General features: G+C 39.4%; 1 protein-coding gene across 8 annotated transcripts in view; it reads right to left on the reverse strand.

The window, feature by feature from the left end:
- The window catches only part of ADGRL3 (adhesion G protein-coupled receptor L3), an 871,587-nt gene extending 856,402 nt beyond the window's left edge, over positions 1-15,185 (reverse strand). For 6 of the 8 annotated variants that reach the window (XM_030818870.1, XM_030818875.1, XM_030818872.1 and 3 more), the window contains exon 1: positions 14,653-15,185. The gene's annotated coding sequence lies outside the window, so the exon portion shown is untranslated. The remainder of the gene's footprint in view (positions 1-14,652) is intronic. The other 2 variants (XM_030818864.1, XM_030818863.1) reach the window with 1 other exon arrangement.
- Positions 15,186-15,519: the final 334 nt, after the last annotated feature.

Consider the following 15,519-nt stretch of genomic DNA (forward strand, 5'->3'; position numbering starts at 1 on the left):
ATTGTCTTGATACAAGGTAACACTGCTATGGGCCCAAAGCTCTGAATCTAAAAAAGTATTTAATATAAACATAAGAAAAAGAAAGCTGAGATAAAAAACTATACCAAATCCTAAAATCATTTATTAGAAACAAAACGTATTACTATCCTCAATAATACAGAAATATGATAAAAATATATCAGACTCCTTAATCGTTTCAAATCATGCAAAACATCTTCATTATGTCACTGTCTCTTTAAGCCATCACAAAAAGATAGTCTAATCTATTTCGTCTTTTTAAAATATGCTATTACCACATGCAATACTGAGCCTTAGCTCTTAAAGAAGGAAGAAATGTAAAAATTCTTACATCAACTATTAAGTTTTTTTGAAAAGTTCAACTTGCAAGCAGAAGTATTCTAATAAGCCTTACCATTTTATTTTATCCCATGGATATTTTAGGGAAAAAGGACCACCCACCATCCTATCTTCTACTTACGGATGAAATAGACCTACAGAAGTTACATGACTAATTCGACACAAGTTAGAGAGTGATAACATCATTCCTGAAATCAGAAATGAGAACTCTCAAGTGCAAGACTAAGAAATTCCAGGCCAGGCACAGTAGCTCACACCTGTAATCCCAGCATTTTGGGAGGCCGAGGCAGGTGGATCACGAGGTCAGGAGATCGAGACCATCCTGGCTAACACGGTGGAACCCCCGTCTCTATTAAAAATACAAAAAAAATAACTGGGCGTGGTGGCGGGCGCCTGCAGTCCCAGCTACTCAGGAGGCTGAGGCAGGAGAATGGCGTGAACCTGGGAGGCAGAGCTTGCAGTGAGCCGAGATCGGGCCACTGCACTCCAGCCTGGGCAACAGAGCAAGACTCCATCTCAAAAAAAAAAAAAAAAATCCATAATAGAAGGCAGCATGTGCTACAAAACTGCCATGTCACTTTGGGCAAGTTACTTCAACTCTTGACAATATATTTTTAAGGAAGCTAAAACGCAGGACAGTCTGGCTTTCAAGATTCCTTCTGTACCTTGCTTTATTCCAAATGCATGTACAGAACAATTCTCAATGGCACTTAAATTTATCTTGCAACAATAACTTCAAAAACTGCTTTCATGTTCACTTGTTTCTTTTAGGTCCATAAAGCACATTCGTGCAGTTATACAATCATTTATTTATCAAGCATTAAACTCTGTCCCATAAATATGTTCTGGTGCAGATTTAAACAAAATATTGATACTGAAAGTAGAATATGTTTCCACTCTGACTGCTAGAAATGTATCGTAAATATGTCTGTACAATTGGAAGCAGAAGTCTCAAAGATATTGTTTAAAGTCTCTCAGAACAAAGAATGAACTACAATGAAATCAAATTCAGTAGGTACCAGCATTACTGGAAAATTGATTTCAAATTGCATTATCCACCTGCTGTTTTCCTCTTTAATTTTACCTAAATACTACTGGACATTTCACATTATGTACCTATTTTTATTGTTTTTTTTAAAATAGTCAAGGTCTCACTCTGTAGCCCAGGTTGGAGTGCCGTGGCGTGATGATGACTCACTGCAGCCTGGAACTCCCCAGCTCAAGGTATCCTCCAGCCTCAGTCTCCTGAGGAGCTGGGACTATAGGCATGCACCCCAATGCCTGCTTAATTTTTTAATTACTTTTATAGAGATAAGGTATAACAATGTTGCCCAAGTTAGTCTCAAACTCCTGGGTTCAAGCGATTCTCCTGCCTCGGCCTCCCAAAGTACCGGGATTATAGGCATGAGACACAGCATCCAGCCTGTCCCTAACTCTTATTCCTACAGACAAATCTCTAATTGAGGTTACACCTAGCAAAACTTGTGTTCATGTTTACTCATTATAAGCCAAAATGTTCTGTTTAATTACTTTTCTGACCCATCTACTTTTATAGACAAACTTCATTTATTTTAAATGCATTGACTAATAATTTGCTCCTACTTTTCATACTTAAATTTTAGAACAATAATCCAAACCACCATTTGTTTTTGTTCCATAAGAAGTATGGTAAAGAAAAAGTTTTATTAAGTTGATGCTTTAGATGAACTTAAGAGATACGCGGTCCATTCAAGAGCAGTGAAAGAAACTGAGAACATTTATGGAAATATTAGACACAGGGTGGACTCAATTCTTCATGGAGAAAATTCATTGTATGGTTTTGTTTTAGTAATATGTTAAATTCAAAGACATTAGGCATAGCTTTACTTAAATATTAATAACCAGTAAATTTCCATTTTTGATTATTGCACTGACCTCTGCTTTTATATATTGGTGTACATGCAGCTGAGCATTAGTAATTCTTAAGAATCACCAAAAAGTTAGTAAAAGTTACTATACATATATACATAGTAAAACCATACATAACCAAGAATTAGTAGCTATGAACTATACACAACTGAGAGTTAACAATTCGTAAGAAAGAGTTTCCAAAACTTTCAGAGGACCAGTTATACAGAAGGCAATGATGCATCTGGATCTGTAACCAAGTAGAAAAAGTCAAAGAATTATTTACTCTTTGATCTAGTAATTGTACTTCAAGGAATCTGTACTACAGAAAAAAATTAGAGAACAGGCCAAGCTTTCAGCACTGGGATATTCATGGTGACACCACTTATTCTAGCAACAAATGACAACCCACATGAATAAGTAAATGTTTAAATAAATCATAGTATGTCTACATTATGAAATATTTTATGATACTTAAAATAATGCTTTCAAAAAATAATGGCATTGAGAAATTGGAGATAATTATTCAAACTATATATGGTTTAATCTCATTTCCATTAAAACAAACACACACAATACAGATGCAGATAATCAAAGCAAAAATTAAGTATGACAATCTCTGTGAACACAGTATACCACTATATTATGTTATATTGAGTGATTTCAGTTTTAACTTTATGTATCTCTGTATTTCAAGTGTTCAACGTGAGCATATACTATAATCAGAAAAAAATTTAAATATGATCTTCAGAATGTACAATTAGCTATACCAGGAAGAAAGAATGGGAGTCAAAATTCAGCCATTACCAGCACCCAAGTAGAATGGAAAAAGCACGCACAAATGATGTATGTGGAGAAAAATTCATTCCAGAGTAACCTCTACTAAGCCAAAAGAGAGTAGCCAGCAAGGAATTAACACAGAAGGACTGCTAAAATAAAACTTACGGACTAACACAGTGTCCTCTGACATTGATACTATGAGTCCCTCATACAGACTGTTCATTCATTTTTAATAAACTAGGTTAATTTCTCATACATAAATCTAATGCTTTCTTTCATACCCCATTACTTCTGTTGTTGTTGCTCTAGCTCAACATCCCCTAAATTCAAGGAAGAAAACACACATACACATACCACTGTTATCTCACTATCATCTATTATTTAAGAAAGGTCTCATTGAATAAATGTCTGCTCAGAGGCTCTAAGCAAATTTCATTTCTGAACACTACTGTCTGCAGCCCAGCAGGCTATTTCACCAAGATAAGATCACACATTTAATCAAACGCACCAGAAAAAGAAATACTCGCAAAAGTTTGCTTAATAACATCAAATCATAAAAAAAAATGTTGACAGCATACTAATTTTTAGTGCTCCTTCTTCTTTGAGGATTTGCAATAGTAAGGAAGGTCATTGTATATAAGATTTCTGCTAATTAGGCCTTCTACTAACCTTTAAAAATTCTTCCAAATTATCTTCATATGTTACTACTTACATTGAGTTGGTACTTTCAGATGAAAATGAAAACTCAACATAACTTTCTTTTTTGCATATATGAAAAGTAAAATAATAAATTTAGGAGTATTCCAAACAATACATATAACAGCTTTAAGGCACCTCAGCTGGTCAAGTGTCAGCATTAATATTCAATCTCTGCTTTTGGTAATAATGAGCCCATATTAGATGTCTATCATTTGAAAAATACTACTGGATACACTGAAGTTTATTTTCTTTGGATGCTTTAGGCAACTATAAAGTTATCCATGCTCAATTATCTGAAATATCCTACTTGATATAGTTTTGAATACTCTGCCTCTAAACAGGAGGTTTACTTGAATAAACATATATTCTCATCAGAAGCATGATATAATGAGTACACAGCAAGTGTAAAATAATTAGATGTCTCAAACAGATGGACGGATACATATCTACAAACTCAATTTTTCTGGTTTTACTTCTATTTGCATTTATTTTATGCTGTATTTGTTCCTATGCCATAAGTTTTTGTTTCTTCAGTTTCTTCTGGCATAACTTTTTCTTCTGTGCAATTTCCACTTCTGGTTTTGGAACAATTTGTTCTTTTTCAGTAATGTGGCCAGTGAAGCTCATACATGGGTTAATTCAACCATGAGCACTATCAGATGTCACATCTTGGGGATTTTGTTCATCTGAATGTACTCAGTGCCTAGATAGTCTATATTTAAACTTTGAAGATCAGCATTATTCTCTGCATTTTTAAGCATGTGCAGGAAAAAATCCAGCTCTCTTTGTGCCAACAAACCTGTGTCCAGCTCTCCCATCTGGCATTGAACATTGCCATTGTACAGTGGCTCTACCACTGTAGGACAGAAATGGCACGCTGCTTCTGTAAAGGGACGTCTTTCAGATATTTGGTGGCTTTTCGTATATACAGAGCCTATATGTCTTGAGCAGTTTTATAGATAACTTGGGTGCTCTTGAAATGAACCTGAAGATTTGAACCCCTTGATTTGCATGATTTTGTTGGGTTTTGTTGGTCACGTGAGTAAGGAACCATTTTCTAAGATCACTCTGGCCTCTTACAGGAAAAGGGTAAACCCATTTTCAATGATTTTCCTGACCAATTCTTCTAACACCTGATTTGCCCTAGTTATTAAAGAATAACTGTTCAGACACTATCAGCACCTCTTTCTTTTTGTGTGGACAACATCCCTCTCTTAATTGAGCCTTTTCTTCTTCAAGCTAACTATCCATTCATCCACAGAGGAACTGCAATATTCTTACTGCCTCCAGCAAGCTGATGACAGTAGATCAGTATAAGTCTGAGTACTTAATTCAGACTGTGGGGAAAGCGAATGAATCCAGTAGTCAGAGGAAAAGAAAACTGGTAGGCTGGGTAGGGGCATGGAACTGAGGCAGAAGCCTAGAGGTATCCAATTTTTTCTGACACCTAGGTAAGACTTCACTCTTTCCCAAGAATCTTTAGGTGAGAAACACAATGACTTCCCAATAAATTAATTAGTTCATCAGAAAGCTAGCTGGAGGTGGCTTTGCAATTAAAAGAGAAATAGTGAAAACATCCATTCTATTAAATATTTTAAGTTAAATTGAAGCACATATAACTTAGACACTATCATAAAATTGCACCATTTTAGAATGACTGTAAAATAATATTTAACCATCGTACATAAAAATTGTTAAGAATCAAAGTGAAAACTAATTGAAATTGCCTAAACCTCAAAAGATGATTGTATATAATTTTTTTAAATGGCTGCCTGGCTCTTCCTCCAAAGCCAACTACAGTTAATAATATAATTAAAACTCTTTAGACAACATCAACCGAACACTTACAGCCAATATAAATAAAGGCTATAGATACACACATGCCTTGTGTTAACAGAAAATGATTTCTCAATAGGTTCTTTGTCCACGCCTTGAAGTCATGATCAGTATTCCGAGTCAAGGTTCAAACAACAACCATAAGCCATTGACAAATCAAGAACACCGAAAATTTGAAAAAACAAAAGGTGTTAATGAAAACCAGTTGAACCCTTCCATTCTTGCCAGAAATAAAATCTCATACAAAAAGATGACCATCAGTCAGGACCATTTCCTTTTATTCAAAAGTCTTTGGAAGAGTTTGAGAAAAAGGAAACGGGGAAGGGGGGAACCAAACCAAATCAAAACAAAACGGGAGACTGTTGAAAACCCTCTTACAGGGTCAGCGTCAATGGAATGCATTTTAGTATTCAGGTTACCCACCCAAGCAGAACATCAAAAACTGGGCTTGAGTCTCTCCTCTATTCTCACAGGCTCAGGCTACTGTGGAGCCACTGGGGCTGTCCTGAATAGTAACACACTCTGCCTCTGCGGGATGCGTAAACACCAACACAAGCTGATCAAACAGGAGGGGGTGTCATTTCTACTTGGCTTGCAATTCCTTGAGTCATACTTTAAAACACCTAATTCTGGTACAATTTAGCAAGCCAGTTGTCCAGTCCAATGTGCAGTTTACTTTTTCATTCATTTTTACCACTTACTATATCATATCCTTTCCTTTTCAGTATACATGCTGGATAATTATAGTGAAAGTCACACATTTTAATAACTTCTCTTATTGGCACTGTCACTGAAATACAGATGTCAATTCTAAAATTTCGACTCATTTATGAGCCTTTCAAAAGTTTTAGTCTTTAAAGCAATTTTGGGATCTGAATTTTACAGGTTTATCTCATTTATGACATTCTTATGAGACTTAAAATCTGGGATTATAGATCTTTTAAAAATATGAAATTCCTGATATTTTTGACATTTATGATGACTTGATATGGTTACAGCATTATATAAAATTCTGATGCAGTTAAAGCTTAAAGAACGATTGACATGTGAAAAGATAATAGGGCATTTAATTTAAAACATCTTAAATTGTTACTTTCATTTTATACCTAATTTAAAGTCAATCTTCGGACACAGTATTTGGTGGATGTCAAAAATATTTTTCTGTCAGGATTATAATTTTTGATGGGGAATTAGTAGCAGAGCATAACATTTTAAGATGAAGAAGAGCTCAGAATAAGTACTTAAAAGGTTAAAAAAGGACAGAGGGAAAGAACATAGTAAAGATAAATACAAGACTTGAACCTTTCTCAACTACTTAGGAAAATGCTATTGATTTTCCTAGCTCATCAAGAACTCTTCAATTAAGAAAATGATATTTGATTTAGCTACATTTTCTTAATAATGGTACTCAAGGACATTTCTAATAATACTATGACTAATAACAAAAGGTACTATGCATGAAATATTCACTCCACCAGGTACTTTTATATTTACCTCTTATTACTCCATCAAACAAGCAATGTAAACTTTATTATATCTATTTTACAGATACAAATGACAGAGCTAGAAACTTGCACATTTGGGGTTGTATTCAAGTGATTCTCAGTCCAAAGACCATTTCTGAGATGCTCATAATTAAAAACACTGCCCAGCTATGCCTATCTATGGAGTATAATTTAATTTCTGCAACAGTAAATCAGAATTGACCAAAGTTCTGGAAGGAAATAAGTGCTATAGTACTAATTTCATAGTGATAGGCTGGGTCAGAAATTAGTCATAGAATATACCCCCAAAATGTATATAACTTATAAATACATCTATAACTTAAAGTTTTCAAATAGTTGCCAAAGTCTCATTCAAAAGTATTACACAGTTCTCCAATTAAACTTTAGTATCTAGTAAAGCTAATCTGAATGTATAGCTTCTTTCACTAGTTAGACATATGACCACTCAAAAACAGACTGAACTACAGTATATAATTACCCCAAGGATCCTTTGCACTGAAATGGCTTGTTGTGGTGCTTAGATAGTGATTAACAGATTAAGAGTATAGTGAGTCATCTTGATATCACTTCAGAAAAGTGATTTCCTCTCTAATAATTCCCAAGATATATAAATATTCAATTAGGGTCTTTGAAATCTAGTTTTAATTGGGCATTCACATTCACTATCAAACTTCAAACTTAGCTCAAGCTAACAAAGGTGTTTTATTAATTCTTTCTCTAAAAAATGCTAATAATCCTTCCTGAGTTTTAAAGTGTGAGAGTAAAATAAAGACGATTATCTTTTATACGAAATTTTAAAATTTACTAACATTTTAAGACATACTCTATAATGGTGTGAAATATAATTATGTATCTGAATCACATGGGGAATTCATTAAAGTTTCCTAGGACTCTCATGAGACCCAATAATAATGATGATGATAGTAATAATAATAGCAGCAAACAATTATGTTATTATTATGCACCAGGAACTGTTTTAAGGACTCTGCATAGATTTACCAATTAAATCTTCATAATCATCTGTGAATTTGGTACAATTGTTAAATCCATTAAAAATATCAGGAAATTAAAGCATAGAGAGATCAGGTATCTTGACCCAAATCCAATAGCTTATTCAACCTAGGCAAACACACTCCAAAGTCCCTTTCTGCTCATCTCTACACCACTCTGCCTTTCTAGGTATCAAAATATCTTGATCTAGGGCCTAGATCAAGATATTTTCCCCTTGACTCCTTTGTAGCCTTCCCGAGAGCAGTCAGCAGATCAGGCTGCATATCTGCTGCTTTAAAGTTTCCATTTCACTAAATGGGGACAAAAAATCTAAAAACAAGTTTTCTACACTGGATTACTTGGAAATAGAATAATGAAAATGCCAAATAATTAATAACTATATCCAACCTGCCTGTCTTTTTACAGGTTAGACATCTAATCATTTTCTCATCCTACATGGCTCTTTATGTGGCTGGATGGGTGGCATTTTAGAGTACAAGGAGGCAGATCTCAGAAAAATCTACTTGAGCCGTTCTCAGACTTTCTGGCCCAGGACTCTTTTATACTCTTAAAAATTAATGACCTATATTAGAGAAATGCAAATCAAAACCACAATGAGATACCATCTCATGACAGTTAGAATGGAGATCATTAAAAAGTCAGAAAACAATAGGTGCTGGAGAAGATATGGAGAAATAGGAATGCTTTTACACTGTTGGTGGGAGTGTAAATTAGTTCAACCATTGTGGAAGATGGTGTGGCGATTCCTCAAGGATCTACAACCAGCAGTACCATTTGACCCAGCAATCTCATTACTAGGTATATACCCAAAGGATTATAAATCATGCTACTATAAAGACACATGCACATGTATGTTTACTGTGGCACTGTTCACAATAGCAGACTTGGAACCAACCCAAATGCCGATCAATGATAGACTGGATAAAGAAAATGTGGCACATATACACCATGGAATACTATGCAGCTATAAAGAGGGATGAGCTCATGTCCTTTGCAGGGACACAGATGAAGCTGAAAACCATCATTCTCAGCAAATTAACACAGGAACAGAAAACCAAACACTACATGTTCTCACTCATAAGTGGGAGTTGAACAGTGAAAACACATGGACACAGGGAGGGGAACATCACACACCGGGGACTGTTGCAGGGTGGAGGCTAGGGGAGGGATAGCATTAGGAGAAATACTTAATGTAGATGATGGGTTGATGAGTGCAGCAAACCACCATGGCATGTGTATACCTATGTAACAAACTTGCACATCTGCACATGTATCCCAGAACTTAAAAGTATAATAATAATAATAATAAATGACCTAAAGTGACTTCGTGTTTTTATTTTATTTTATTTTTGTATTTATTTTTTTGAGACACAGTCATGCTCTGTGGACCAGGTTGGAGTGCAGTGACATGATCCTGGCTCACTACAACCTCTACCTCCTGGGTTCCAGCGATTCTCCTGCTTCAAGCCTCCTGAATAGCTGAGACTACGGGCATGCACCACCATGCCCGGCTAATTTTTGTATTTTTAGTAGAGACAGGGTTTCACCATGTTGGCCAGGTTGGTCTCGAACTCCTTACCTCATGTGATCTGCCCACCTCAGCCTCCCAAAGTGCTGGGATTAGAGGTGTGAGCCATTGCACTCAGCCTCTAAAGTGACTTTTGATTACGATATCTGTAATTGTCACCATTCAAGTATTGATAAACTGGGAAAATTCTATAACTTGAGAATACATAAGAACATATGACATATGCCATCAGAGCAATGATGTCATCACATATCATACACCTTCTGGAAAACTCCACTGAACACGTGTTAAAGAATATGCGTGAAAGGCAAATAAAGTCTTAGCATTATTATAAAAATGTTTTCTTTTCACATTTCCTCTGTAAGGGTGTCAGAGATCCCCAGGGTTCCCCAGAGGACACTTTGAAAACACTAATAAAAGAGCATTGTTTGCTTTACAAAGTAATTGACATGGAAGTTTGAAACATTCAGTTGGATGATTTTTCCATCCCAAAAACAGTTTTCAAAATAAGTAGGGTTACCACCCACAATATTCCATTTAAATTCTTGAATAATATGGACCAAATTTTGACTTCTTTTAACACCTATTTGTAATCACTTTTATGAAGACATTCATTAAAATTGAAACTAAGCTCCCGTTTTAAGTGTCAATAAGACATAAGGAAGACATGATTTATCAAGGTCTATAGAACCTATGATGAGCAAATATAGAAACTCTCCCCTTTTATCCACCCCTCAAAATAAATAAAGAAGTTCAGTTAATTTCAAGTAGGACAGCTACTTTTCTCTTTTATATTTTGTGCTTATGAATCCATAAGCACATATCACAATTCTAAGAAAAAAGTTACACCTGGTTTCTTATGCAGCAGTAGAGTTAATTTTATTGGACCATAATGACACTCAGATCAGAGTAATGATATTAAAGATTTGGGGAAAAACTTGTACACCTTAGATGCATAAATGCTATTTACAAGCATGCTCATGCTACATTCTCACAGTATATTACAATGAATGAAAAATCTGGATTTTTCTCTCATTGATCAACAACTCTCTAGCCCTCTCCCTACCCTACCCGACAAAACACAGAAAGATAACCAAGGAAAAATGTCAGGATGACCTTACTTATACTTGCAAGTTTTACTTATTATTTAATTATAAAATTGGTTATTCTATAAAGAATGCATTTGCATGAAATAAGAAGACATAAATATAATAATAATCTAAGTGTAAATATGTCCTGTGGGCAAACAAATAAGAAATTACAATACAGCCATATTCTTGAGGGTTCCCCCCAAAGTGAGCAAATGCATATTTTGAATATAATGCAAATCCAGGAAAGAGAAGGCAAAATAGCCATTTGCAAAACTTAAGGACAGATCAGCCTTTTTAAATTCCAACTGCTCTAGCCATTCACACCATGCTAAATTAAGGCTGCACAGCATTTCTTAAAATCACTGTTTGATCCTAAATATGAAAATCGCAATCAGTTTTCCTTGCTGATTTCTGGGCCAAAACTCCCCACTTCTAACAGTAACTGTCACTTCTACTTGGCAGTCCTTTTCAAAGAGAGTTTCAACCAACACTTAAAGTGGTCCAAATCAAATCTGAAAAACAATTCAGTTTTGCATCATATTATTTGACTAACTTCAATCCTCATGACTTTATAGTCTTTTTAATCTACTATTTATGATTTCCTTGGCTATAGCTCACAAAGGAATCAATGGTAAATCAAATCCATAAAAAAATCTGCCTTTCCTAATTAGTAGAAACAATGCCAGCCACAGTAGCTGCAGCCAGTAAGTAGCATACTTGCTATTATTCCCTGTGGAAAAGAGTATTTAAATCTGCAAAATGTTACGAAGATCATGATTAAGAAAATCATTTCTGAAAGACTTTCCATTCATATTTTTGAGGAGCACTCTCAGTCTGAAGGATAATCACACCAAGCAACCTAAAATGAGACATCAAAAGCATTTACCCATCAGGCAAATCACACGCTGGCTTATCACTCTTCAGGCCGGGGATGCCTGATGCAGCCTAACATCTCTATCTAAAAAAAAATTAATAGTTCATATAAAACTTTGTGTTAATCATTCCTCCTACCCTGATTTTGTAGAAATAGTCTAGTCAACCATATACACAAATAGATCAGGTTACTGAATACTTAGTGATAAGGAAGAGCTATGGAATGGCATTCAAATACTCTGACACATTCACCTTCAGCTAAAGACAGCACAATACACTGACACACACAGTTCTAATGACATCAGGACCTGTGGAATGTATGACTGCTAGGGAACACATGCTGCTAGGAAACAAAGAACAGATCTGATCAAATCTTGTAATGTAAGGACTGGGAATCATTGTGACTAGATCTTCGAAAATGGGAGGACAAGTATTCTTTAATCCTCAGAAATATTTGCAAGTATAAAGACTTTAATACGTATAATCTAGAAATGAAACAAACACATGAAGCTAGATTCTCATGAATTAAATCAAAATTTTCTAAGTTTTCTATTAGGGTGATAGGGTGATGGCCATTAGCAATATCTCTCATAAAAATATAACTTAAAGTCAGCCATCAGTGATTCGGTGTCTTTTGCAATCTATGCTTTTTCAAGAGGTCAAGGTCTTTAAAAAATAATGAAGATATCCAGAAATTATTGTACCTAAAAACAAAGTACCCTGTTCCATTAACAGCCCTATACTTTTTAAAACAAAATAGAACACAAGTATTTGCAACAAACACCAAAGCAGTCAGAGCTAATCTAGACCTAAGGAATTTAATACATTTTAATTATTGAAAGTAAAAAGCAATTTCACTTGCAAAAGTAACACTTTATAAACTGTGTTTATCTTTGTACAGTCTTTACCCTTGCTTTGGTTACAAAAAAAAAAAAAAAGATTGGGTGAAACAAAGCTGAGAGATAATTCAACACACAAATATCCTCTTAACTCCTATACAAATTATCTGGTATCCTATTTTGGTGATTATAAAAGAGCTGAGAATTCTATCCTATTTGTAATCCACATACAGATAAATTGGGCGCCAGAAGTCCAGACCATTTAGAATCATTACAGATGGAAAAATATACAAAAGAAATCTTACCAAACTCTGTTTATTCTCATAGGGAAATATAGGAGTCTCCAAATGAAAAAATGCTAAAGAAGTGTTTCTTTGCAGATTCTACGATGACATTCTTTAACTAGTGATGAAAGCCCATATGACACTAAAATTAGCAGACTGCCTATTTACTTCAGAGCAAAACACAGAAGGCAATTTTTCCTTCCTGCCAGAGTCTATGCGTCTCCTCATTTCCCCAGCAGCTGGCTGGAAGGATGTAAAATCAGAGGTGCAAGAAGCCTTATACTTCCTAATGAGTAATACAGCCAGGAAAGTAAACACAACAGACGACAGCAGGTTAGACTCTAAAGGAGACTGTGGCAGGAGTGCTTACACCGTTGTTTACAATGTGCTCTAACTACCGCAGGCAGGGAGCACACGCAGACACAGGGAGGAGACACCCTGGAGGTGGCTCCAAGGCTCGAGTTCGCCCAACTGCTATGACATCTCTGGCCATAAACAAAAGCAGCGCATGTTTCTATCAGAGGTAGGAAAGTGGCCAGAGAATTCCAGGGACCAGGAGTTAAGCTGGCTGGACTCGATTACTTCAATCTGCTGGAGAGATGACTACCCTATGAGGTTCTCATCAGGGCCAATCTGGGGTGCATCGAGCGCTGCACCAGCGACTCTCACGCGCCGCACGCATCTCGCCGAGCTGCGCCTCTCCAAGGGAAGGGGACATGGCAAGGCTTCCTCGCCACCCTGCGGGGGGCCCCGTGGCCTCCTCAAACCAGATTTTCCGGTTAAGCGGATCCCAGGCGATTTCAATAAGCAAGCTCAGCTCCAGCAGCATCAGCTCCGGCATCCCCGCAAATCCCTCTCTGCCGTCCCTGGGGCGCAAAAATGCGCACACACTCAAACGCTGACTCCGCCGCCAAGTAACGCTGGTAGAGGAGGTCGCCCCCACCCGTACACACCACACACACACACACACACACACACACACACACCTATAGTGCTGGGAGCCTGGCACCCCAAGCTTCTGAGCTCCGACGTGGGACCGGAGGCTGGGTCGCGGCGGCTCAGACGCTGCGCTGCAGCCTGGAGCCTTCCCTTCTCCCGAGAGAAGCGCCGAGGTGCCTTCTCTCCTACCTGTAACCCGCCAACCGCGACCACCAGTGCTCTGCCCACCCCGCCCCGGCGCCGCGGCCGCCCGGATTCGTGCAACACCGCCGCCCCCCGCCCAGTGCCCACTACCAGCACAACGCAGCCCGAGCCACCCACGAAAGTGGCAGCTTTCTCCAGCCAAAACCGCCTAACAAAGCCTGGGCACGCAGGTCTAAACCAAACTGCCGTGAAGGAGACACAACAGGCAGGGCGCGGGGAGGCAGCGCGACTCCAAGACTCAGGGGCGCGACCTGGGCAAAAGGGGCCACCACGGATGCTCCAGGCAAGCGTTGAGGGAGAATCGCGCCGGGCTCGGCACCCTGCATTTTCCATCTTCCCAGAGCCCAGCTTCTCACCCAGACCCTGTCCGTCCTCCAGCCCGCTCCCGCCTCCAGCCGCACCAGTTCCAGCCTGACGGAGAAAAGGCGCCCTCTTGTCCGCTTTCTGCCCCCACCAGGGGATGGCACTGGGGTGAGAGGAGAGGGAAAATTAACGGGGTGGGATCTGTTCCTATTCCCCAGCGTGTGCAGCTGCGAATGCGCCCAGTCTCTTATCCCCCTCACTCCCCTCGGCCGGCCAAATCGCCCAATGGCTGGAAAAAACTCGAACCCGCGCCAGACCCGAGCGCCCACCAGCCAGGAGGTTCCCTTCCCGCCCCGCACCACGACCGGATGAGTGTGTGTGCGTGAGGGCGAGTGTGTGAGTGGAAGGGCGAGTGTGCATGCACCCCGCACCCCCTCTGTTGCCCGCCCGGTGGATGCCGCCGCCTGCGCCCGGCCAGAGCGACCCCTATTATGAAGAGTGCGAAGAATAAATTACCTTTCGTAACCGCCGGTCCCTGAGATCGTCCCATCAGTTGCTCAACAACCTGAAGGCGGGTGCAGTTTCCACAATCCAGCCATTGAGCCCGGGGCAAAAGACCGGCCGGCCCCTGTGCAGACACCCCCAACCACACGCGGCAAATAACGAGAATCGAAGCGCAGAGAAAGCAGCAGGAGGGTGGAGACCCCGGTCAAGGAAACAACAACAAAAAGTCTCTCTTCCTTTTCTTCTGCCACACAGCCACGGAGAAAGGGGAAGGAAAAAGAGAGCCAAATGCTCGCCTTCCTTTACGTTCCTCGCTTCACACACCCCAAGGGGACAAAAGCGGAGCGAAGAGTAAAGAGGGTTCAAATGTCTCTCCCAGTCCACAGTTGCACAACTTCGGAGTCAGGCTCTGTCTCCAGCAGCAGCCGAGGGACCCAGCGGCAGCTATTAACATGCGGCAGTCATAGCTGGGGCTGCTTCTCCTCCTCTTGCTGCTGCTGCCGCCGCCGCTTAAGAAAAGACGCTGCCGAAGAGACCAAAAATCTTCCACCATCCCCCCAGCCGATCTTTATATCCAGTTCTCCCACCCCACCCCCCTTCTCTTTCTTTTTCTTCTTCCACGTCCTCCCCTTTCCGCCTCGGAGCGGGAGCGATGGAATAGGTAGGGGGAGCCGCGAGGGCCAGGGGTGGCTTCTCCGCCAAACCGTCCTCCTCCTCGTCCTCCCGAGGTTCTCTCCCAGCCGAGGGTCCCCTCTCACGCCCGCAACCTCCGCGGACAGCCGGAACGAGAGCCACACAAACTCCTTCCCCGGTGCACGGAGGGGGCGCGCGGACAGAGCGGGCGCCCGGCCGCCGAGGGCTGCGTCCCCGGGGCCGGCG

This window comes from Nomascus leucogenys, chromosome 9 (genome assembly GCF_006542625.1).
Source record: "Nomascus leucogenys isolate Asia chromosome 9, Asia_NLE_v1, whole genome shotgun sequence".
NCBI classification, from domain to species: domain Eukaryota; kingdom Metazoa; phylum Chordata; class Mammalia; order Primates; family Hylobatidae; genus Nomascus; species Nomascus leucogenys.